This window comes from Rattus norvegicus, chromosome 6 (genome assembly GCF_021556685.1).
Source record: "Rattus norvegicus strain SHRSP/BbbUtx chromosome 6, alternate assembly SHRSP_T2T, whole genome shotgun sequence".
In the NCBI taxonomy this organism is placed as follows: domain Eukaryota; kingdom Metazoa; phylum Chordata; class Mammalia; order Rodentia; family Muridae; genus Rattus; species Rattus norvegicus.
This window is the reverse complement of record NC_141539.1, coordinates 44,480,527-44,506,837: the sequence shown is the minus strand read 5'-3', so window position 1 is coordinate 44,506,837 and position 26,311 is coordinate 44,480,527. Positions and strand designations below refer to the sequence as shown.

At 39.1% G+C, this 26,311-nt stretch overlaps 1 pseudogene; it reads right to left on the bottom strand.

Annotated features, from left to right (window-relative positions):
- Nucleotides 1–2,753: 2,753 nt before the first annotated feature.
- Nucleotides 2,754–26,311, bottom strand: part of LOC148005149 (Y-box-binding protein 1 pseudogene) — a 39,668-nt pseudogene continuing 16,110 nt past the window's right edge.

The window sequence follows — 26,311 nt, the reverse complement described above, 5'->3', positions numbered from 1 at the left end:
CTCAGGAATTCATCAGGAATAATAATTCCTGATGACAATTAAGGCTTTAATACTGAAAGCATGGTGTAACATAATTCTGTTTGATTACTTCATGTTGAAGTACAAATATGACTGTTGCTTCCTCTTTTATGGTACACACATGTAGCTTAAAATTGTAGTTGCCACAAATTTGGGGAAAAGAAGCTGTGAGTGTGGTGTGTGTGTCTGTCTGTGTGTGTGTGTGTGTGTGTATGTGTGTGTGTGTGTGTGTGTGTGTGTGTGTGTGTATGTGTGTGTGTATTTGAGAAGAGGATTCATTAGGTAGGCCAAGTTGGTGCAAAATAATATAGATTCCATGCTTTCCTTGTTGCTCTTTGTGTTAAGATTCACACATATGTGCTATCAACCTAGTATGTATGTATATATATATGTATATATATATATTCAATGAATATTACTGGTCTCAGCTAATGTACTTCATGATGACATTTTCATGAAAATTACAGTGTATTTGATCATCTTCTCTCCATCATAATTCTTACCTCCTCTCTCTTTTCTTCTCTTTCATAATCCTAACACATCTTTTGTTTTCCTGTTCTTTTGAAAACCCAACATGTTCTTAATTTAAGGGAAATCATGATTATATTCCTGAGTTTTGTTTATTTTTCTCTGCAGGATAATGTCCAGTTTCATTCATTTTCCTGAAAAACAACATATTTGTATTCATTTCTATGGCTAAATACAGTGCCAAGTGTGTAGATATGAATAGCATCATTTTTATTCATGTATCCTTTGATGGACAGACATCTAGGTTGCTTCTTGTAGATTGCTGTCTGTAAGTAGGCGAAGGAAGGTGAAAGACAAGGCTAGAACCTGTGATTGGATAGTAGAAAAGGAGGGTGGGCTGGGAATTTTGGAGAGGTGTGGGAGATAGGAGAGAAAGAAGAAGGAAGGAAGATGGAGGGAGAGAAGGAAGAGTTAGATCCTTGTGGCTTAAAATAGCCACAGATAGCTGTGAATCATATAAGGAATGGATTATTACAGTACAATTTGTCCAATCTAAGTGGGCAGCTTATATCAATATCAATTGGCTCTGACTTCTTTCTATGGGCATTTTATAGGTGAATTTACTGATATAAATCTTATTGATAAATTACAAGTTTCTAGAGTTTTGATTTTACCAGGTTACACGTATTTGTGACAGCTAACCGCTACATGGGCAGTCGCTGCGCAGGGCTAGCCATGGGGGTGACAAGACTGCCACTGGGGCCAGAGAGTAGCCAGTGCTAGCTTGGAATGGTGCATTCCTTTTTTATTATTTAATGCAATGGTTTCTATAACTTGGCTACTATAAATAGTACAACAAGAATCACGGGGGACTCATATAAATGTATAGTTCACTGACTTGGATTCTCTTGTGTAGATGCCCACAAAAATTATAGTGAAATCATAGTATAAAGAGCTCTGCTTTTAATTTTTTTAGAAACCTTTGAACTGACTTCCACAGGGAAGAGACAATTTTATACTCCAAGTAAGTCATGCAGACTTGCTACTATTCTGCACATTCTTGCTACTCTTATGTTGTACTTCCTTGATGATAGCAATTTTTGTTAGACTAAGACGGAATGCCAGTGCATCTTTTCTTTTGAATTTTTGTTAAGGTTTTAAGTTTATAGTGAAGTGGCAGCTTTATCCATTCCCTTTCCTTCCTCCAAGTCCAGTCATGTTCTCCTTCCCTACTCTCCTTCAAATTCATGACTTCTTTATTTCACTAGCATTGCACACATGCATGCAGTGTATGCATATGCAGGCACATATACTTCCTAAATATAAGCTGTTCAATCTGCATGTTATTTGTATGCCTATCTTTAGAACTGACCATGTGGCACTGGACAACAAACAGGTGCGCTCTTGCCAGGGGAAGTCACTGCTTCCATTCCCAGCTCTCCTCAGTTGTCTGTGCTCGTGTACGGTTGAGGCCTTGTCGGCTTTTACCCATCCAGTTTTACACATTCTTTCATATCATCCTTTTTCAGCTCACTTCTGGGCAGTGACGTTTCTGAGACTTTAAGGGTGTAGTATGAGATGTCACTGCGAGACAGAATCTCATCTCAAAGTCCCTCGTCCTCTGACCCTTTCAGTCTTTCTGTCCTCCCGTCTTCCAGAGTGTTAGCTGAGCTTTAGGTGTCTGAGTGCTCTCTAGAGGCGTCCACTGGGGCCGCACCTCTGCATGTGGATGAGTTACAGTTTTCTGTGGTGGGCTCCTTCTTTTGAAAAAAGTTCCTTTGAGGAGGGGTGAAGACTATACTTATTTGTGAGTATAAGGGCAAGTGTTTTTAGATTGTTAGAATCTTATTTTTATTACTTAAGAACTTAATAGGTGCTTGCCCTTTGTTGGCTTTTTTTGAAAAAAATCAACTTGTAAACTTAATTATGAATTAAAAATGAAGTTCTTTAAATAATCCTCAATTTGACCAGATATGAAAAAATTTAAAAACTGTTAAAGGTGTATTAAGAAAAACCAGGCCTTTTTTTTTCTTAAAAAAATAAAAAAGTTTGTCATTACCAAGAAGAGACATCTTTAGGTAAAAATAATAATAACCCCATTCTGCATAGATAATGCACATAGCTCTAGTGTATCTGGTCAATGGGCAAAATGCAAGCACTTAAGGTGTTCATCTCCATCCTTATTCTTTTTGTTGGACTTTCATATTCATTTCTTCTTGGTGGATGACCAGACCAGATGATGGTAGAGATAGATGGTAAGCCGACATTTACTCGGCCCTGCCCTGCTCAGCCTTGGAAGAGAACAAATTCCCAGCTTGTGGGTCGGCTGTTTTTGTCTCTTTGCCATCTTGTGGTTTAGAGTTCTCTGAGCATCTGCATTGGTAAATGAAGTTGCAGGCGACACCGACGTTGAGGTGGCTGCTGGCATTGGGTCTCATCTCCTTGATTTTCCTTGTCCTTTTCACTGCTATCTAGGCTGTCTTTGGTGAGGAGGGCCCCTGCGGAACCATGGTCTGTAACCCCGATACGTATTCTGTCTCACTGCTCTACCTTGCTTTCCTGCACCTGGTTGTCAGCACTCCTCATCACTTCTCCTTGTATAGGGGGTTGAAAAAATGTGGTCGATGCGCACAGGGTCTCTGCATGTAATAAGGTGGGAACCTTCGCCTGTGATAGGGCTGGGCATTGTTGGTACTGGCCTTCTGGAGCACTTTCCAATTCCTCATTCTTTTCCCCACTCTCGCTATTCTGGTTAATTGTGCCGTTAATTGCATGGAAGACCCCTATAACGTGGATCGCATCTGTAATGGTTACAGTCTGCTGCATATTCTTAGTGAACTTTCCTCATATGGGATAATGATGCTCAATTCAAGCTCAAAAGAGCACCTAACAAAAACCATATTAGATACGAGGCACCCTCTTTTGAGTTATTGGCCAGGGCTGTCCATGAGATCTCCAAATCATAAGCCTTATGAAAGAAAGAGAAGTGGAAAGTAACTCTATTGCTTAAGACTTTATTTCAGAAACAGACCTCACAGACCCTGGAATTGGAAGAGACCTGAATACCCACTCCCTGAGAATGAGCTTTTGTGATATCAGAAGGGACCGTGCAAGATTCCAAAGGAAGGAGGCAATCAGCTGCCCTACCCACCTATGATCCCTGTGAACCACATTAACAACTAGCATGGCACAATAACCCCAAGGGTACAGAAGTGACATGCGTATTTTAGCAGTAAACAATAGATCTTCAAATGGTCTTAAAAATTTCTCAACAAGAGGGAAGTCATGACCAATACTGGAAACCCAGCTCAAGATTGAATGCTAGCAAAATCATAGTTATTGGAAGAGAATCTACACCCTCAAATTGTCTGGACCAGAATAATTCCTAACAAAAACGTGTAAACATTTGTCCTTAATTCATTTTGATTTGCAATTACTTGATGGATAAAATTATTCACACGTGTAAATGTACTTGTTTTGCATTTCTACAATTTCATTTGAAAAGTATCTGTTCATTTCATTTGTCTACATAGTAGATTCTTAATTTAGCCTTTCTATTATTTCTTTCTCTCTCTTTCTCTCTCTTTCTCTCTCTTTGTCTCTCTCTGTCTCTGTCTCTGTCTCTGTCTCTCTCTCTCTCTCTCTCTCTCTCTCTCTCTCTCTCTCTCTCTCTCTCTCTCTCCAGGTTTCTCTGTGTAGGCCTGGCCTTTCTGAACTTGTTCACTGGCCTCAAGCTGAGAGATCTACTTGCCTCTGCCTCCCAAGTGCTGGAGAAAATGGTGTATGCCATCACCACCCAACAATTTTTAAAATTCTGTTTATATTGGGTTTATTACCCTCTTGTTGAATAAATAAATGGCAAACATTTACTTCAATTATATTTTATTAAAAATAAAATTGATTACTTGACAATTACTTATAAAGAGTTTTTTCTATTATTTCAGCTGTCTCTTCTCTATGCATTCTCTGAAATACAGGGTTTACTTTCAAAGCTTCACACAATGGCACCTCAAAGCTTTCTTCTCACAGCCACTCTAGAACTACTGTGTATTGCCAGCTTCAGTAGCTTTCTGATACCTAGGATAAAGAATATAAGTTCCCCCTGGTCTCATATATTTCCTATTTCCAAGCCCAGTATCACATGTAGGATACTGCTTACTTCAACTACAGGCTTGGGATGGACCTTTGTACCTTAGATTACACACAGTAGTGGTAGCTTTTGTTTATTGAGGTAATTATGTTCTAGAATTAAGCAATTCCTTTGGTTTTCTCCCTTTATGAGTTGGACTTAGCTGGGTACAATATTGCCACAGAAACCAGGTATTCAAACATATCAAAGAATTTCTCTTTCAGATTAAAGACATTTCTCATTCAGACTGTCACACCTTGTTTTAGGAGAAAGTCAGTATAGGGTCCAGTAGCAGTTTGAATACCAACAAAAATGGCCACATCAGAGAGGTATACACATAGTCTCTCTTATGTCTCTCTTCTTATGTCATACAAGTTCGAGGAGAATTTAGTGGGAAAAATCTAGTGGGAATATTGGGCCAGTGCTATAATGTGCGAGTGCTGCTCTGTCTATTTTGTTCATAGCATTCATTAGAAGACTGTATCTGTGTTCAAGGTTGCTTCTTGATCTGAGCCCAAGGTAAATGACACTCCAGTTGTTGCATCTACTTTTCCAGAAGCTGAAAAGAAGTAGAAAAAGATGGGGAAAGAAAAAGCCCACCACCAGCACCTCTAACAACAACAAAAACAACAACAACAGCAGCAACAACAACAATCTCCTAGAACCAAAAAAAGCAAAATGTACTTTTCTGTGTCCTTTAAAATAAACTCTCCCTGAGCTTTCCCCACTTAACTTTCTATTGGTCAGAATTAGGTCACCGGGCTACTAGCTGCAGATCATGCTGAGCAATGCTGGCTTCTAGCAAAACATATTGCTGTCTTGAATGTAATTTGGATACATACCAAATAAGAGCACAGCAAGAGAGCAAGGCACTAGCATTCTCTAACCATTCACTAATAATATGTCCTAGCCAAAGGGGCAAGAGATAGGAGGTGGCATTTGGTGGATTGTAGAAACAGTGGTGATATTTTGACTGTGGATATGTGACAGGGTCCCTAATAGCAACTGCCATCATGTGTGTTTAACTCCCTTACATGCATCAGACATGTCATTGTGTACTTTTTATTAGAATGAGGCCTTTCCCAGCAGTTTCTGAAAAACAATGCACCATGGTAAGTAGAGAAATGAACCACACGGATGCCGCATATGAGACTGTCTTTAGAGATTGTAGTTTTTCCCCAGTGTTTCCAAGTTCGAGGAGACTTTGCAGGTGGCTGTCACCCAGGGTGGTTGGCTCTACTTTGGAGCTATAAGTAGCACTGTGATTACAATGCTTCCTTGTCATCAAGAGCTGGCAGAAACCTGTGGAAAAGCATAGTAAGCCAAACATTCAAGTGCTTTCTCCTTTAAAATATGCCCTCTTTGCTAGTCTTGGCTCAGATGGGCAAACTAAAAGAAAATATTTTAATAAGATCAAAAGTTTAAGGAATCTTTCAATAAATCTTGTCGTTAACACTTCACCTTGACTTTCTGATGGTCCCTGAAGTGTTAAATTGTTATGGGGGCACACTTGAGTTTTATTAAAAACTGTTTTCAAAATATTAGATTGTATACAGAGTAACATTCATATCAAAGAAGTGTTTAATGGGAAAGGGAGGGAGATGAGAGGGGGGCTAAAGGAATAAAATCATACACATATATGAAACTGTTGGTGGATAGAAAGAAAAAAAAACAATTGCAGAACTGGCAACATGTACTATGATGACTGTACTCTATGAACCATAGTTCAAACTTAGACCTTAAAACATTTCCTAAATCTCTAGGTCTCAGGAGTATCTTCCCAATTATAGCCTCCATTTGGAATTGTTTTAAACTGGCTAACTCTGGCAGAAACAAGGTAATGATAACTCCTGGGAAAGAGACATCTAGAGACTTTGTGGCTCTGAGAGTGTAGAAAGGGCATGATTGTATTTCCTGCATGCCTTCCTTTCTCCCTCCCTCCCTCCTTCCTCCCTCCCTCCTTCCTTCCCTGCTTCCCTCCCCCCTCTTTCCCTCCCCCTCCCTCCCTCCCCCTTCCACCCTTCTTTACCTTCTTTCTTTCTTTCTTTCTTTCTTTCTTTCTTTCTTTCCTTCCTTCCTTCCTTCCTTCCTTCCTTCCTTCCTTCTTTCTTTCTTTCTTTCTTTCTTTCTTTCTTTCTTTCTTTCTTTCTTTCTCTCTGTTTTATGTGTATGGCTGTTTTGCCTGCATGTAGTGTGCATGCCTGGAACCAAAAGAAGGCCAGAAGAAGACACTAACACTGAATTCCCTGGGACTGGAGTTACAGATGATTGTGAACTGCCATGTGGGTGTGGGGAATCAAACCAGGGTCCTCTACAAGAGCAGTAATTGCTGTTAACCATTGAGCTATTTCTTCTGCCCCACAAGTAGTATTTTAATTTTCCTACCTTCTTTCCACTCTCCCTCTTTCCTTCCCTCTCTCCCTCCCTTTTTCCTTTCCTTCCATCATCTCTAATACTTTCACTTAATTTATGGAACTTGTATAAAGTGGCAAATCAAGTTATTGCACACAGGAGTTGGGCAGGGCTAAGGGCTCTTCTTCATGACCCAAGTGTCTTGGGTTGGACAAAACTGGTAGACAGTGTAAACAGATGCATATCACTTTGGGAAAATAGATTACCTACTTTTTTATGTTACTTGTTGAAAATAGTGGTAATTAATATAATAAAATATTTTACTTCATACACTTATAGATGCTTCTAAAACCATTGTTCTCTGTTTATCCAGGTGATGAGATCACACATACTAAAGCACCCACATCTTATTTTAATGACAAATATCTCAGGTTTTCTGTGTTAATGCTGGCATGATTTGAATATCCTGGCAGTTTCAACTTCATGGACTTACTTAAACTTTTTCTGAATATATCCCAACAAAAATAATGGTTTGATGATAATTCTCCTGTATGTACTGTGACACATAATATTTTCACATTGTGGGCTTGTAGCATCAAAGGAAAATTTATCTTTATATGTTCATGTATATATTGTCTAAAGTCTCTAGCAATTCAAATTTCTTTCCCACCCCTTCTTTTTAATCTTTTTGTCTTTTAGCCCTTGTCCCATGGTGATATCTGGATTCTAGGTTTGTAAATTTTTTTTGTATATTTTATATATTAATCTTCTGGGTTATGATTTTATAAAGATTCTCTCTTGGCTCTTGACCCTTTTAATCAGAATACCATTAAAATACTTCTAAGTTTTATGAAATAAACCATATATTAATTTTCTTCTTAATAATTTGAGTATCTTACTTAGAATAGTAATATAATAATAATAATAATAATAATGATGATGATGATGATGACAAATATTCTTTTTTCAAGATAAAACACTTTAAATTGTGATTTCATTTTTGATGGATATTTCTTATTTTCATGCACATATATGCATATATATGTATAGATATACACATATACATATGTTAGAATGTGAGATGCTGAGACTCATTTATAGTGGATAGGGATCAACGTACAGAAATTAAACTATCCATCATTTTAGGCTTTCATCATTTGTTTATAGTGAGTTGGATGGATTATTTTCAGGTATATAATGAAGTACTGTCAATTCTGGTCACTCTGTGTTCATAGAATGCCTGAAGTTTTTTTTCTCTTAATAATGCTCTTGTATTTCTTGTTGGCCTCTTCCAGTCCTGCTCTACCCAGTTCTGGATAGAGCTGCTGGATAACTTTCCAAACGCACCTCTTTTCTAAAAATTAACTTGTTTATTTTTTAAGAGTTACATACATTACTGAAATTACATAATTTTATTCCTCTCTCCCCTCTTTCCTGCTTCTTCTGTGTCTCTCTACTCCTGTCAATTTTATGACCTCTTCTTTTTCTATAATTACTTTTTAACACATAGACAATCATACAAACATACATATGCCATACTGAATTTAATGTTGCTCATATGAACATATATTTGGGTTGACTTCTAGGGTTGAATAACCTGCTAGCGGGCTCATTCTTGGAGAAAACTTACTCTTCCTCTCTCAGTAGCCAGTGATTGCCTGCAGCTCTTGATTAGGTGTGATATCTTGGATGGTTGCCCCATCCACATTGGCACATTGACTACTATCATTACGTAGGTCTTGTTTACCCAACAATATTCTGTAGATCACCTTTTTTTTGTATTCTAGTTATGAGTACTAGGATCATGTGGTACTTGATTTTTTGTTTTTAATGTTTTGCTAAACATGACACCTTCCAGACCCATGTCAACTGTCACAAATGCCAGAATTCCACTTGTATGGCTGTGTATATAGCAAATTTCATTTACCCATTTGTCTGTTGACAGGCATCAATAGCACTAATCCTCACCATTGCTAGTCCTGAATATTATGAGAGGCAGCTATCTTTCTGACCTGGTGATTTCATTATCTTTGGGTTTATGCCCAGTGCTAAAACATTGAATTGTAAATTAAGATCCATTTTTAGTTTTTCAAGATATTCCATGTCACAGGGCACCACAGATATGCTCATTGGTATTACTACCACAGTGGATAAGGGCCACTCTTTTTCTTTACCTAATCCTTCTATTTCCTCTTTCTGACTACAGTCTTCACTGAGGCTAGGTGACATCTCACTGTGGTTTTCATTTGTTCTTGACAAGTTGTTGATTTTACTGAACATTTTTCATGCATCTGGTGGCTTTTTGTACACAGACTTTTGAGACATGACTAGGTTTATAAGGGGTTGTATTTTTATAATTGGATTTATTAAATTTATTTTTAAATACTAGAAGCCAGAATGCAATGTTATTTTCCTATGGAATGTCAGTATGTCATTCTGACTACATTTTTTCACTTGACAGAAGAATCATACTTTTGTTGCATTATGTTCTCATAAATACTGAGGTTTAACTTTCAATTATCTACTTTCCCCATCTGAATTCTACCTATAATCACTTATGTGACCTCATTGTTGGTAAAAAAAAAACATTCTACTTCTTGCTAAATCAATTCCTGTCTTTTTAATAGTGGTTATCAACAATCTTGTGTCTATTTTGAGGCAGTCATTCTTTTCAGTAAAAATTCACAATAAGATGCTGAGGTGAAAATACTTATTAGTTCTGAATTGAATTTATATACTGTTCATGTCAAAGCTGACATTTCATTTAGTTAAATCATAACTGGAAGAAATCACATCCTTCGTTTCATGGAGGGCTTATTTTATATCCATAAATATATTCTGATATGATGGTTCATTTGGGATATTGGACTTAATTTGTGGCTGGCATACAATTTGTGGTTTCTATGAGATAGAATATCTTTCACAATTCTTTAAGTATATGACTAGAAAACATATATTCTTATTTTGTGTATGTTGTGTGTGTGTGTGTGTGTGTGAGTGTGTGTGTGTGTGTGTGTGTGTGTGTGTGTGTGTGTGTAACAGTTCCCATTTGGAGGTCGGAGGACAAGAATGGGTGATTGTTTTACACCTTCCTTATTGTTTGAAACAGGGTCTCTCATGGCTCACCCAGTGTCTTCCAGGACTGCTGACCTGAGCTTACAGGAATTATCCCACTTTGCTGTAGGATTTCTGTTGTGCCAATCACATGAACTTCTGGCTCTCTATGGGTTCTGGGGATCTCAGGTGCCTATATTCTGAAAGCTAGTACTTTACTCACATAGCCTTATTCTCATGCCCATATTAGCTACTGATCTATACTACTAGAAAATTTAAAAATTTATTATCATATTTTTGGTGCGCATTTATGTGGGAATTGGGGCATGCATGTGGAATCACACACAGGATAATTTGTGGGAGTTGCTTCTCTCTTATTCTATCAATGGTGCTAATACAAGGTTAAACAGAGCAATTAACAAAAAAGGAACATGTATTTCTCACACTCGTGGAAGTTGAGAAACCCAAGATCAAGGAGCTGGTATCGGGTAATATTTGTACTGTCTTTTGTTAGAAAACAGAAATGTAAGACAGTGTGAAATAACAGGAAAGGACTGAAATTAATTCTTTTTAAGAAACTCCTCGCTGCAATGATGGTGCGAGTCAGTTCAAGAAGGTGAATTCACCATGCTGTCCATGAGTTTCACTCCTCCCGTTAGGGCCAACACCTTTAAACAATCGAGTAAAGATCACACATCCACCACATGGTTTTTAGGGGACACATGAAAACCAGAAGATCCTTTTCTTATTTCTTTGTCTCTTCATGCTAAAACATGGGAGTATCATAAGTGATAGAGAAACAGAGGTGGAGATGCAATGTGCAATTAATCTATCCCCTTGAGCAGCATAGTCAAAGCTTGTGGGAAAATGTTTCAAAGTGGATAGGAAGTTAGACTTCATTGAATTCATCGTGTCTTATTTTCCTAAAAACGCCTATACTTATAACTTAGAAGTATGTGGAAGCCTGTGGGGTGCAATTAAAATACCCATAGGAGGAGGGGGAGTGAAGGGGGGCAGTTCAGATATGGGAGAAGATAGGGGAGAAGTACAGAGGGTCAGGAATTTGAAAGTAGGTATATAGCAGTGGGGGAGGGAGAGCTGAGTGTAGCCACTAGAAAGTCCCAGATGCCAGGGACCCAACAGATTTCCAGGACTCAAGAAGGAGGACATTAGCCAAAATATCCAACAAAGGGGAGAGAGAACCTGTAGAGACCATATCCAATACAGGCCCAGTCACAATTTGAGGTATGGAGTTACCTGCCCACCTCAAAAATATTAATCCAGAATTCCTCCTGTCAAAAGAAAATGCAGGTACAAAGAGTGAAGCAGAGACTGAAGGAAAGGCCATGCATAGACTGCCCCACCTAGGGATCCATCCCATCTGCAGACACCAAACCTGGACACTATTGCTGATGACAAGAAGTGATTACTGAAAGGAACCTGGTAGAGCTGTCCCCTCAGAGTCTCTGCCAAAGAATGACTAATACAGATGTGTATGTACACAGCCAAACACTAGACCACAATGGAGAAGTTAGGGCAAGGACTTTAGGAACTCAAGGGGTTTGCAACACCACAGAAAGAACAATATCAACCAACCAGACCCTACCAAAGCTCTCAAGGACTAAACCACCAACCAAAGAGTATATATGGGGGAACCCATGGCTCCAGCTGGATATGTAGCAGAGGGTGGCCTTATCAGGCATTACTGGGAGGTGATCTCCTTGGTCCTGTGGAGGCTCAATGACCCAGGGTAGAGGAATGCTATGGTGCTGAGGCAAAAGTGGGTGGTCAGATCAGGGAGCATTGCTCATACAGGCAGGGGGAGGGAGTAGGAGACTTGTGAAGGAGAAACTGGGAAGGGGGATAACTGTGAGATGTAAATAAATAAAAGAACCAATAAAAGTGAAAGAAAAACAATAGGAAGGGTGAGAAGTTGCAGAATGTTTCTCAAAATTAGTAGCTTAATAAAATAAAAATGGACTTTATATAATTTTTTGATATTGTTTTGTCTAGGTTCTAAAAATAAAACAGTTTAAGAGTAACTATTTGTTGGCATCTATGTTCTGGCTGTTAGAAGAGAGATTTAAGCTAAGTACTAAAGTGTGATATTTCAGTGCACTAAATTCCTGCTTTCATTATTTTGGGCTGTTTTATTAATTTATTGTTAGAGTGGACTCCAGAAGCTAACATGGAATCTGTCCTGCACTTCAGTGCTTCTAGAATCTTCCAAATTTGGGCAGTTGTTTAAACTATTTATATGCCCTCACAAGATCTTGAGAAAGACTATAATACTAATGGTAACTTGACTTTCCAGAGATCTTTTGTCTTCTTTTACCTTGAGCTTCCTTATTGCTGATTCAGTCTGGAACTACTCTACACATAACCTGGGGTCTGTCTAAACTGTTCTCGCTTATCCTTCCCTGGAGTTGGTTCTTACAGTTTGGCTGGGCTCAGTTCCTGGGCCTAAAAGTTAGAGTGAAGATTTGCTGTCAAGAGATGTAATTGGACTTCGATCATTATTACCTCCACTAAAGCTAGTCATATCTACTAATCTTTGATTAATCTTTGATAGGGATTTGATAAGAGATCTGCCTAAACAATGAGTAGTTTTAGAACTGTCCCAAAGTGAAAACAGAAGGGGGAAGGAAGTTAAACTGTATCAATTATTAGACATCTCTAAAAGGCTCTTCTCAATGATGGGCAGCTAGAGGATGAGTAGATGAGGCAGATGTCATTTAACCCTAGGCTCAGACTTGTATGAATACCAGTGTCACATTTGCCTATGCTGTGTGGGAAGTATTTTCTCCTCCATTTTCTCTATGACACTGCCTGTCCTGCCTGATTTTGTGTCCTCAAATTGGTAATGGTTTAATGTGGCTTATCGACTGAGTGAAAGAATATTTCAATCAAGGGCCAAGAACTTGTGAAGCACCATTAATGAGCAAAGCACGGTGCTTGTGTGAGAGGTCCTTGTAGATGAAATGGTCTTGCCAGGTGTGTAAAAATAGGGTTTGTCACATTGAAGGGTTCTCAAACCCCTGAATAGATAAACCTCTAGAATCACTGAATGGATAAGAGATTATCTAGACTAGATGAACTGAGATAAGAAAATCTGATGCTGATCATTACATAGGCTGCAGTTCCCGACTGAATAAAAATGAAAAGCAAGGGGATGGAAAGATGGCTCAGGGGTTAAGAGCACTGACTGCTCTTCCAGAGGTCCCAAGTTCAAATCCCAGCAATCACATGGTGGCTCACAGCCATCTATAATGAGATCTAATGCCCGCTTCTGGGGTGTCTGAAGACAGCTACACTGTACTTATATACAATAAATAAGTAAATCTTTAAAAACATGAAAAGCAAGTTTAGAATGTGATTTCATGGTTTTCTTCATCCTGACTGTATGTTCTATTTGATTATCCATTGCTGTTGCTGTCATGCCTACTACCATGATAGAATACATCCACAAGAATATGAACTAGAACAAATTATTCCTTTCAAACTTTTTTCTCAAATCCTTTTCTACCATCATTTAGAAAAGTCACTGACATGTTGGATCTTGAGTAATGAGACAGTGAGGTCTAGTTGAAAAGGGAAGACACCTTTTCAAGTGTATGCCAAGACCTTGTTGTAGGAGGAGAAGTTAAGAAATTAAACAGCAACAAACTAAATAACCCAATTAAAAAATGCGGGTACAGAGCTAAATGGAGAATTCTCTATGGAAGATTCTCTAATGGAAGAGAAACACTTAGAAGAAATGTCCAGTGCCCTTAGTTATCAGGGACGTACAAATCAAAACGACTCTGAGATTCCATCCTACATCCATTAGAGTTGCTAAGATCAAAAACTCAAGTGAAAGCATATGCTATGAAGGATTGGAGTGAGGGGAACAGTCCTCCATTGCTAGTGGAAGGTCTACAGAGTAAATCAAGCTGGGCCCATGGGGGCTCACAGAGACTGCACCACCAACCAGAGTAAGCATGGGCTTGATCTAGGCACCTTACAATATGTAGCGGATGTACAGCTTCTTCGTGTGTGTTCCCTAACAATTGGAGCGTGGGCTGGTTCTCACTCTGTTGTAGGCCTTTGCATCCCTTTTCCATAGCTGTTCTGCTTGTCTGATCTCAGTGGGAGAGGATGAGATTTGTCTTGCTGTGAGTTAATGTACCAGGATGGGTGGATCCTCATGGGTGTTCTCCCTTCTTTTAGGAGAAGGGGAATTAGGGTGAGGGAAGGGGTATAAGGTGAGACTGGAAGGAGAGGGGGTAGGGGGTCTTTGATGGGGCTGTAAAGTGAATAAATAAACAAATTAATAGAGAAAAAAGAAGAAAGAAAGAAAAAGGGGAATATTGAGATACACACACACACACACACACACACATGTGCACGTGTGTGCACAAGCACACACCAGGATTCAGGGAGTGAAGAGTAAAGTATGCAATGTATCTATGAGAAAAGGAAGTAGCATGCTTTAGTATACATTAAGTCCATAATATACTGCCAGAGGCCCATATGGTTACTGAGGTGAGCCACTGAGCAGTTTAAAGCACTATTGTTTACATAGATTAATTTAGAAATTAACCAGGTGACTTAGCAAAAGCCCTAAGAACGATTTTCATGAAATCTCATAAAGCATGTTTGTGAGTGGCTGTTAATGTTTATGAGTGTGTGGGGGGGATGTAGGGGGAAAAGCGAGAGACAGACAGTGGAGTGGGAGAGAGAGCCAGGTCTGCAGGAACAGCTTTACTTGATGCTTTACGTTTCTTCTTTCTTAGATTTAATTATCTAAATTACTTAGTCCAAATTCACCATATGACTAAACCATATTCTGTGTATATTCAGAACACAAATGAAAGCCAAGGATGCACTACAGGAATTTCATTCCAATTGAACTGCGTATTTTTTTTTTTTGAGAGGAGGGTATGTTAATAAAAGAAGAGAGATTTACTAGAAGTAGGAAAACACATTGATGTTCACAGGCACTTTCAAAGGACATGTATTTTGTATTTGTCATCTCATCTGAGCCTATTGTTTCTATTTTATGGAAGAATTAATCAACACTGCTGAAGTAAGGTCTTTTGCCTCTGAGTACAAAAGTGATAGGAAGTGAAATGAATCAAGGATTTGAAGTGATATTAACAGACTGAAAATCCTGAGCAATTTCCTCTCTGCTTTTGTGCAGTCTCTCTCCCTCTCTCCCTCCCCCCCTCTCTCCCCTTTCTTCCCTCTGTCCCCCCCCTCTCTCCGTGTGTGTGTGTGTGTGTGTGTGTGTGTGTGTGTGTGTGTGTGTGTATGTGTGTGTGTATGAGAGACAGGGACAAAGAGACACAGAGACAGGGACAGAGGGACAGAGAGAGACAGATATTTTGGACTGCTTAAATGTATGGCTGTTAAAATCAGAAAAAGACTTAAATAGTGCTTGGGTAATAGGTCAGCAGAAAGGTTCTAGGTGTTTCTATTAGGGGTCTATAGAAAATCAACATCTGTGGACCTGCTCTAGAAAGAACAGTAGACATAGGAATGAAATGGTTATAAAGAGCAATTGAGTGAGAGAAGTAGAGAGAGGGTTCTTATTAGGAGTTGTCATTTATGTTTATGGAGTCAAACAAATTCCAAGATCTTAAGTTGAGTCAGCAAGATTCTTGCTAATCTAACACATGCACACACACACACACACACACACACACACACACACACACACACACACTGTACAGTGTGACACCTGGAAGTGTGCCAAGGACTAGAATGCTGATGGTACAATCCAAGAGCCAGTAGGCTTGGGGATTTACCTTTCACTCTGTAGCAGATGGATCTTCACATTCTTGAGGATCACACTGAGTAGATAAGGCTCATCTACATGAATACAAAAAGCCCAGCTTTGATCACTTTACCTCTTTAAGAGCTAGATTCATCCTCAAACCTTCTCACAGAAGCATCAGATATAGTGGCACTTTATGGCTCAGCGAAGTTGGCAAAGTCTACAGTCTACAAAGCTTCCAGGGAGGCAGGTGGTCCAACGGTTCTCATTTGACATTCATTTCTACCATATGACGACAGTTAGCAGGCACTGTTTATCAGAAATTGATTCCTCACCAGACAGAGTTTTTCTGAACCTCGATCTGGATTTTCTAACCTCCATAGAAAGCTAATGGTGTTATTTATAAGCCATAAGACATAACGTATTTTCTTTGAAGCCAGAGCAGCAGTAGAAAACAGAAAATTAATAATCTCAGCAGTGGAAAAAACCTTTCTTTTGAAAAAAAGTTTTCCTACTTAGATTTAAAGACAGAAAGATATAACTTGAAAAATAAAAGGGGGAAAAAGCCCACACTATTTCTGCAGCAAATTTCCCTTCCCTCCTTCATATCTAATTAGAGTCCTTGAAATTGCCACAACATCATATCCCACTGCTCCTTCCCACACATGCAATATGCTAAAAATGCCAGTACATTCTATTCCCTGAAGCCGTGTACTCACTTACCCCTGAGATTCTGTACTCTCCCTACTTGTCTGGCCCCCATCTTTCATGTGAAGTAAACCCACCTGTGGTGGTTTAAATGAGTAACTTCCTCACAGGCTCATGCCTCTGAACACTCTGTTCTCACTTGATGGCATTCTTTGGGGGACATGATGGAACCACGAGGAAGTAGAACCCTGCTAGCAAAAGTATAGCACCGACAGTGTAAAGTGTCCTGCTGTTTTTTCTGCTTCCATGTACAGATGTGAGAGATGTGATCTCTCAGCTTCCTTCTCCAGACTTAGCTTCTCATGTCTCCTCTCCATTATAAACTCTGTCTCTGATCCCACAAGCCAAATAAACTCTTCCTTCTCGAATTTGCTTTTGGTCATGGTATTCAACATAACAGCAGAAAAGGCAACTAATAGACCATGCCTCTTTTAAGGATCAATATATGAGCCATTTCCTCTACTGACACCATTATGTCCAATTAGTGATACTGACCTGTTCCTTCAGAGACTGTTATCTTCAGCATACCTTTAACTTGTGACCATAGATATGGTTTATGGCAGCCACCCTTAGGTTCTACATCATTTATTAACACACTGTCAGTGTTTTACCTTTATGCATAATATTACCTTTGGCCAATTATCACCCACTGTTCCCTTTTTCTTTAGTTCATTTGTCTTACTGTTTGTCCCTGCTGATGACCTTGGCTTGTGAGGACATCCAGCTCTCATCTTCTCTATTGTTGAATTATTCTAGATGAATTATTATTAGGCGAGGCTTAATGAAGCCAAGAAGACTGCTATCTTCCTAGAAAGGATCCCTGGATTATTCTTGTCTGTTTTGACTCTCACACAGCAGGCTCATCAGCCTAGTTCACTCTGTGATTTCTCTCCTGTTGATAGTAATGCTCTGTGTGTGTGTGTGTGTGTGTGTGTGTGTGTGTGTGTGTGTGTGTGTGTGTGTAGAAATGGTATCTTGTTCATCTTCTTGCCTCTGGAGATTTCCATTTGCCAAAAATGAATTATATGCATAATTAACATGTATGGCATGAATAAAATTAAATGCATTTTTATCTTAAGTATCCTCTATGCTCCTCTTATCTTCTAAATATTTGTCTTACAAGGAAAAATTCCAGTCCCCCTGAGCTAGCTCAACCGGAGTTCACAAATATTACTTCTTTAACTGAATGTGGTCATATACTCTGTCTCTATGCTGTGTTAAGAAGCTCCTGGGAGCATTTTACTTCTTTCATACTGATACTTAAGAAGATGCATGCTTAAAGTCTACAGTTTGTGCTGAGAAACTTGTTCCAACTTGCTATCATTACTTCTTAAAAACATGATAGCATAATTATACCATCATCTATGTCATTTCTCCCTTCAAACCCTCCTACATACCAGTCTTTGCTCTTTTTCAAACACATGACTCTCTTTTACATTAATTGCTGTTACACACATAATAGTTACATATATATTGTTACTGACAAAAGTTGCAATGTCTATTTTATAATATTAACATGGGTTCTTGGGTGATCAATGAGAAGAGAAGGGTTATGCTTTAACAGTGATATATTTTGTGTGTCAAGTTGAGAAGTGATAGATTGTCCTAATTAGTTTGTATAATGAACTCGCCATAGCTTTAATTTACCTGGAAAGAGGAAACCTTGGTTTATGTGTTTGTTAAGTAAACACACATAGAGGTGGCACTATCTGTGAACATGCAACAGCCTCTGGAGAGATATATTCTTTTCTCTCCTCACTCCCCTTTCTTTTCCTCCTCTCCTCTGTCCTCTCCTCCCCTCTCCTCCCCTCACCTCCCGTCACCTCCCGTCACCTCCCCTCTCCTCTCCTCTCTTCTCCTCTCCAGTCCTCTCCTCTTCTCTCCTCTCCTCTTCCCTCCCTTCTCTAGCCCTCCAAAATTCAGGATTCATGTAGGCCTAGCTATTTACCTTAGTTTAGGGTTTTACTGCTGTGAACAGACACCATGACCAAGCCAACTCTTATAAGGGCAACATTTAATTGGGACAGCTTACAGGTTCAAAGGTTCAGTCCATTATCATCAAGGTGTGAGCATGGCAGTGCCCAGGCATACAAGAAAAGCTGAGAACAACATCTTGTTCTAAAGGCAAACAGGAAAAGATTGGCTTCCTGGGGCAGCTAGGAAGAAGCCTTCAAAACCTACCCCACAGTGCTACACTTTCTCCAACAAGGCCACATATACTCCAACAAGGCCATACCTCCAAATATTGTCACTCTCAGTGCCAAACATATTCAAATCACCACACTAGTCACAGATACTATAAGCTCAGTATAGCTTCCTAACTCTACTTGAGTCCCTTCTGTTGTATGAACTTGGCAATTTCACTAGGAACTTGATCTCAAGGCCCTGATTGGCATTTCAAGATTCATTCCATTGATCATCTCTGTCCACTTGGACTTCCAGAAAAAGTGAAATACAAATTGTAGTCATGTGACCGATGTGAGAGGTTTTGATGTTCTAACAGCTTTCACACTGACAATGGTTTCCATTCATATGGAAAAGGCACATGTTCCTAGTGGTTTCAATACTCATGGGACAATTCCATCCATCCAGCACCTCTATCCTGTTCTTTAGTGATCAAAACTCATCATTTCACTATGAAATAATTTATCTCAGAAGTTGGATCTCTGAAATTGACTACTTATAGCCCTCCCCATCTGCGAACACAAAAAAGCAAGCCCAGATCCTCATTTGTTAAGAGTTAGAACAGTGGAGACTTCTTGAAAACATAAGAGGTACAGCAAAAGGTAAGATCCTGATTGCCGAAAGGATTAGCTTATCGATCTAAGGTTCTAAAACGTTTCCTAACAATGAGATTATATGCCAAGTAAAGCTTAGAGTGAAAACGTCAGAGTGTAAGAACCACAGCATTCCTATGTGTTTGCTTAAATCATGTGCTATATATATATATATATATATATATGTATATATATATATATATATATATATATATGGTGTGCAAAATTAAATACATAAGGAATAAAATTAATCCCTATGAAATCATACTCTTTTTAAAACTGTTAGTTTGAATAATATCTTATTATCCCCGATGTCCACAATTAGTGACAATTACTGGTCATGGGCAAAGGACAGACACATCCGCAGATGATCTGAAGAGTGATTCATTACAGGCATGAGATGGACAGGTTGTAGTATAGAAATCAAGCAAGGATAACTCGCTGTGTCTATCCCAGGTGTTCTGAAAGAATTGCTGAGCAATTGAGAATTGAACGGACATCACTCTCTGTCTGCATCATTACACCATGATATTGAAGGCATCTGTAAATACCCAACATTCTTGCAGGCAGAATTTCTCCAGGGTAAAGATGGTGTGCAGCTCTTCATAGTTTTCTGTCTTTCCTTAAATAAAAAAGGAGCAAAATTAATTGTGTTAGATGGAATGGGGTCCCTAATGGAGGACTTAGAGAAAGAACTGTAGGAGCTGAAGGGGTTTGCAACCCCATAGGAAGATCAACAATATCAACCACCCAGACCCTGCAGAACACCCAGGGACTAAACCACCAACCAAAGAGTCCATATGGAGGGACCCATGGCTCCAGCTACATATGTAGCAGAGGATGGACTTGTTGACATCACTGGGAGAAGAGGCACTTGGCCCTGCGAAGGCTAGATGCTCCAGTGTAGGGGAAAGCCAGGGCAGGGAGGTGGGAGGGAGTGGGTGGGTGGGTGAGCACCCTCACAAAAGCAGGGGGAGGAGGATGAGATAGGGGGTTTCCAAAGAGGAAACTAGGAAAAGGGATAACATTTGAAATGTAAATAAAGAAAATATCCAATAAAAGAAAAGAAAAGAAAAAATGGAAAGAATGACTTGGCTGACTCAAGTGAGAAACAGGTAAAGGCTTGTTTCTGAAGTCGAGTACACAAGCAGATCCTCACCATTGACAGGAGAGGTTTCCAATAATGAGACGTGGCCAGTTGTTTTCAATGTGATTGGTGGACCTAACATCATATTCCAAGTCATTTATCATCCTATCTATTTGTAGTTATTTTTATAAAGATAATCTGGTGAGTTTGCAGCTTCAACTTCTTAAAAAAAATAAGTGAGAAAAATAGTATTTGGAACAGGTAGAAATGATAGTTCTCAGATCTGGAAATGCTTATTAAGTAGTAAATTCTTGGGAAAGTGTTCAACATCTAGGGATTGGGAAAACTCAGTTCAAACTACTTTGCAAATTTATCTCATCGTAATGAGGACATCCTATCTCATTAGCATTGCAATGTAAACACACACACACACACACACACACACACACACGACAACAAATACTGGATGTCTGGAAGAAAGGACTCTTACCCACTGCTCCTGGGAGTGTAAATTGGTGCAGCCACTGTAGAAATCAATTTTAAAAATCTAAAAATAGAACCATAACATTACTCAACCACATCTCTCCTGGGCATCTTCCCAGTGGAAAAAAGTAGGAATGAGAATGCAGAATTTTGCCCTTCATCTTGGAGTGTGTTAGGCCAGAAGCTGGAGAAGGGGGCATGGCATAAGTTACAGGTATAAATAGTGGATCTGGTATATACCGGAATCTGGGATTTACTGTTAAGACTAAAGTTCTACTATATATATATGACTCTGAGCAGAATGAAGATGTAAAACAACCAAGAATGTTCATCATATCTATCCTGGTGTTTCCCAACATTGATTTAATATTTTTTTCTCGAGGTTGAGGGTCTTAGGCTTTTCTGCCTGCCTAAAATATAGCCATTAAAGAAAACAAACACATCAACTTAATAGACAAGAGGCAGAAGTGGTACTGGGCAAGCAGACGCCTTAAATACAATCTTTTTCCTCCATTCTTTAAATTTTCCCTGTAACATTTGGGCTACATTCATATCAAGAAAGTAAATCTAAGGACTTGAATATCAATAACCTGGAACAGAATATTAAGCATTCCTCTGGGTCATAATTTCTTTTTGCATTTTATTACATTTTCATTCACCTGCTGGCTGTTCACAGTCAGGGAAAATCTTTCTTTCATTCAAGCTCCTGTGCGCTTTGTCTGTGTTATATTTCTATGTTATTCGGAGACATAGCTTTAAGTGTTTATTAAGATTTAAAAACATACAGATTGCTGTAATTTAAATGAAAAGATGTTGACATTTCTCTCTAAAATGAGTGAACTCCTTCCAAGTATTTGTCTTCTTAAATTGCCTTGGGAGATGGGTAAAAGCATTTTTGTTTTCCCTGCAATGTTATAATGTAAAATCAGTCCAGAGTAGGTGTGATCCAGTTTGTAATAATCTGTCACTACCACCAGAAAAGAAAATTAAAGGAACCAATTTGTTTCAAAAGATGAAATATGAAACTTCTCCTCCCTCCACAGAAATGAAATAAATATCTTGAGATTCTTTAATGACATTTTCATGATACTTCCTCAGTGGTGGGAGCATGCTGGCAGGGAGGGACTTTATTTGATCATAGTGTCCACCGTGAAAATACAATTGTAGGGATTGGGACCTGGCCTATATAGTATAGTGCTTTTCACATAAGAGTGAACCTCTAAAATCACATCTCAGAATCCACCTAAAAAGCCTGGTGTGTGCCTGTAAATCCAGCATTCGGATAACGGGTTTAAGAGGACCTTGTTGGGATTGCTGACCAACCACTCTAGCTAAATTGGTGAGAGACTTGGGGTTCAGTGAGAGTCTCTGTCTCAAAAAGAAGGTGGAAGAAGATGAAGAAAGAAACTGACATGGAGCTCTTTTCTTCACACATGTGTGTACAAATACATTGATGTATATTCACACATGTGCTACACAGAACACAACAAATCAACAAGACAACAAAAATGCCCCATGAATGCTCTGGATAGAATTCTTCATAAATCCACAACTCACTGTTCTAGGATTGATGGATATGGCATTGTTATATTTTAATTTAGCTCTAAAACTGCAGGTTGATTCAGTTCCCTTGAGTCATTTACAATCTGGGTAACAGTAAGTCTGTTCCTTCTTGCATTCTACCAACAAAGTTAGAAGACAGAGACACAACTCCATCTCATAAATGGAAGTAGTCCTCAGACCAAAACAAACAGACAATCCTAAAACAAACAAACAAACAAACAAATAAAAAACAACAACAAAAACAAAACCATGAAACCAAAACCAAGCCATGTTCTTCAGCTTGAAGTTAAATTCTCTAAACAGAGAAATTCAGAAAGCCTATGTGTCATTAACTACGGATTGTTAATAGATGGTAGAAAGGAAAAATCTGGCTTACTGCCCAGCTCCCCCAGGAATTAACTGCTACTTAGGTCCATTTATACTCCAAGCTTGAGATAATTGGAAAAGATGCTGATACTTCTCTCTAGTCTCTTTCCATAAACATCCGACGTAGCTGCTGAAGGATGTGGGTAAATTTGTCCATGACTTTCTGCCTTAATATACATGAAGAGAAATATGCTCATGAATGTAGTTTGAAGGGCAGATAAATTAGGATCCAATCCAGCCTTAAAAGTTAATATTTCTGCCTGCCAAGGAGGTCTTGTCAGTATATAGTTCAAGTTTCTTTATAGATTTCAGTGTCAAAGAACATCTGCACTATTTTTAAATGCAATATGTTCTAGTTTAATAATGTCAAAATGCTAACTTAGCATTTTGTAAAATAAACATCTAATAGAAACCCAAAGAAGACTTTTTATAGCATTTTCATATTGGTCCTAAAATTGTTGTGGATAAAGTAGATTTTTATAGAAAACCAAATGTGCTGATCATAGCTCATGGACATTAGCACTTCTAGCATTGTGTAGGTGGAGAAGAGTCTTGAGAACAAAGTCAACTGAGTTACGGAAGAGTCTGTCTTAAAATACCAGGGCAGGGCAATGTCACATGGCAGCAGAAAACTTGCCTGGTCTTATGGTTTGGAAATGAAGTGGTTCCTACCAGTTCATGTGTTCAAACCCTTGGTCCCCAGGTGATAGTGTGAAATCTATTGGAAATTGGCACACAGACTCTTGTGCATGCCAGCATTTGAGTATTATAGAGCATGTCTGATTCTGGCTTAGTTCTCTCCCTCTGATTCCAGATCCTCCATGGTCTAAGCTACTTTTATGGCAGTCACCATGCCTTATTTGCCACATGTCTTAGGGTTTTATTACTGTTAACAGACATCATGACTAACACAACTCTCTCCCCCCCCCCGCCTCCCTCCCTCCCTCCCTCCCTCTCCCATCCTCCCTCCCTCGCTTTCTTTCTCTTTTTATTAATTTTTTTAATTATTTAAATTTGAAATGTTGCCCCTCCCTTCACAGTTCTCCCTCAGTGAGACTCCCACCCCGTCTCCTCTCCACTTTGCCTCTAAGAGGGTGTTCCCCCGCCATATCACTCACTCCTACCTTACCTCTCTAGCATGCCCCTTCTCTGGAGCATCAAGCCTCCACAAGACCAAGCACATCCTCTCCCACTGAATCCAGACAAGGCAGTCCTCTGTTACATATGTTGTGGGGCCACAGACCAACCCATGTATGTATTTTGGTTGATGGCTTAGTCCCAGGGAGCTCTGAGGGGTCCAATTAGTTGATGCTGTTGTTTTTCCTATGGGGTTGCAATCCCCTTCCGCTCCTTCGGTATTTCTCCTAACCCTTTCATTGAGGTCCCGGACCCAGTGCAATGGTTGGCTGTGCATTTGTCTCAGTCAGCTGCTGGCAGAGCCTCTCAGAGAACAGTCATGCCAGGCTCCTGTCTGCAAGCACAATGTCCTATCAGCAATAGTGTCTGAGTTTGGTATCTGCACCTGGGATGGAGCCTAAGGTGGGGTGGTATCTGGATGGCCTTTCCTTCTGTCTCTGCTCCATTTTTGTTCCTGTATTTTCTCAAGGACAACATTTAAATGGGGCTGGCTTACAAGTTTAGAGGTTCAGTCCATTATCATCAAGGTGGGAGCATGGCAGCATTCAGGCAGGAATGGTACAGGAGGAGCTAAGAGTTCTATATTTTCACCTGAAGGCAGCTAAGAGAAGACTGAATCTAGGCAGCTAGTACTAGTGTCTTAAAGCCCACACCCACAGTGACACACTTACTACACAAAGGGCACACCTCCTAATAATGTCACCCTGTAGGTCAAGCATGTACAAACCATCAAACCATGATTGTACTTTCTGAACTATCACCCCCAAATATATCCTTCTTTCCTTAATTTGCTTCAGTCAAGAGTTTGGTCACAATAGAAAGAAAATAAGCTACTATCCCCAGCATACGCACGTCTCTGAGTTCTATTTCAGAACAGCAAAAATAAATAAGTAAATAAATAAATAAGATTATTATCTTCTACTATAACATACTCATATAAAGTAATCGATAACATTGTAGCCTATCAACAAAGTGGAGACATAGTTCATAGGAGCACAAAAGGAGCCTAGAATTAAACTGGATGGTATATGGTAATTACATACATGACAGGTTTTACACATTAGAAATGCCATCACAAGCCAAGCATGGGATAGTACATAATGATATTGGCATGTATTACTGTGCCTTGCTACACTTCAACTTTAGTTCACATCTTAAAAGGAAATTTCATAATAATATTTTAAATATAACAAACAAATCCTTCCAGGTCCAAAGGAAATTAAGATATTTTTCATATACTTGCTACAAAAACTGTATATATTGAAAGTAAGGATGGCACTTGTATAGGACAGGCATACTGGGTCTACAATTAAAAGAACTTCAGACCCAGTCTGAGCATAATCCCCTTAAAATGGCTAGGGAAATAAAAATATTGAACTACTTTGCAACATATGTAGCTAATTAATGAGAATGAAACAGTCAATAGTCAGGAAACAAATTAAGTGTGTTCAACTTCACAGTGGCCAGAGACGAGCAATGAAAAAAGTTACTGGTGCAGATGATTTTATAGCCCTTTGTTTTGCAATGATGAAGAAATCTGGGCATAATCAATGGTCTTGTGTGTGAGAAAAATTACCAACTAATACTAAGTCTTTGGGAAGTAACTTTTGATTAATCGCATTGAAGATAATTTTTCTAATTCGTTGAAAAAGTACGTATGAACATAGATAAAAATAAATCATGTGAGTTTTAGATACTTAATTCACTTACTGGCTGATTAATTAAGTGCATGTATAGTAAAATTCTGTTACATGTAGAGCATGTGGTTTTATATAGGACTCTCCTCGTTGCTAAGATGAATACTTTGTTGGGCAACAACAAATCTAGTGGCACAGACAAAACTCAAATTAAATGAATGTGCACAGGGTTAGTAAGTTATAGTGAGAGTGTAAAGAACCATTAAAACAGAATGAAGGAGACAGGACTTAGAAAGGTGCTTGTAAATGAGTCATTTCAGAGTGACTATTCTGAAGGATTGACATTTGAGTAAAGACATCAAATGGAGAGACAAGGTTGAAACCCTGGAGCATTTAGTTGGATAACTGGATAAGTTAGATACTGTGATTAGAGCAGAGATGAGTGAAAGACCGAAAGGAGAGTAGAAAGGTTTGCCTCAGGGGCCGAGGATGTTGCTCAGTGGTGGAATGCTTGCCTAGATCACCCACAGCTCCAGGTTTGACAATCTTTGTATCTGCCACAGGACAATGAAAGCCTTCAAATCCACAGCAGTTTTCTCTATACTTTGCTTTACTATAGAAGGGTTTTACACAGGATCAGTTATCTATAGGGCAGAGCTAAAGTTCTGCAAATCCACAGTAGTAAGAGGTGGTGGCTGGGAGAGATCTAGGGTTTCATCCATGGAAGAGGAGAAACTGCAAGTCTGAGGTCCCACAAGAGTGGTGGGATGATGA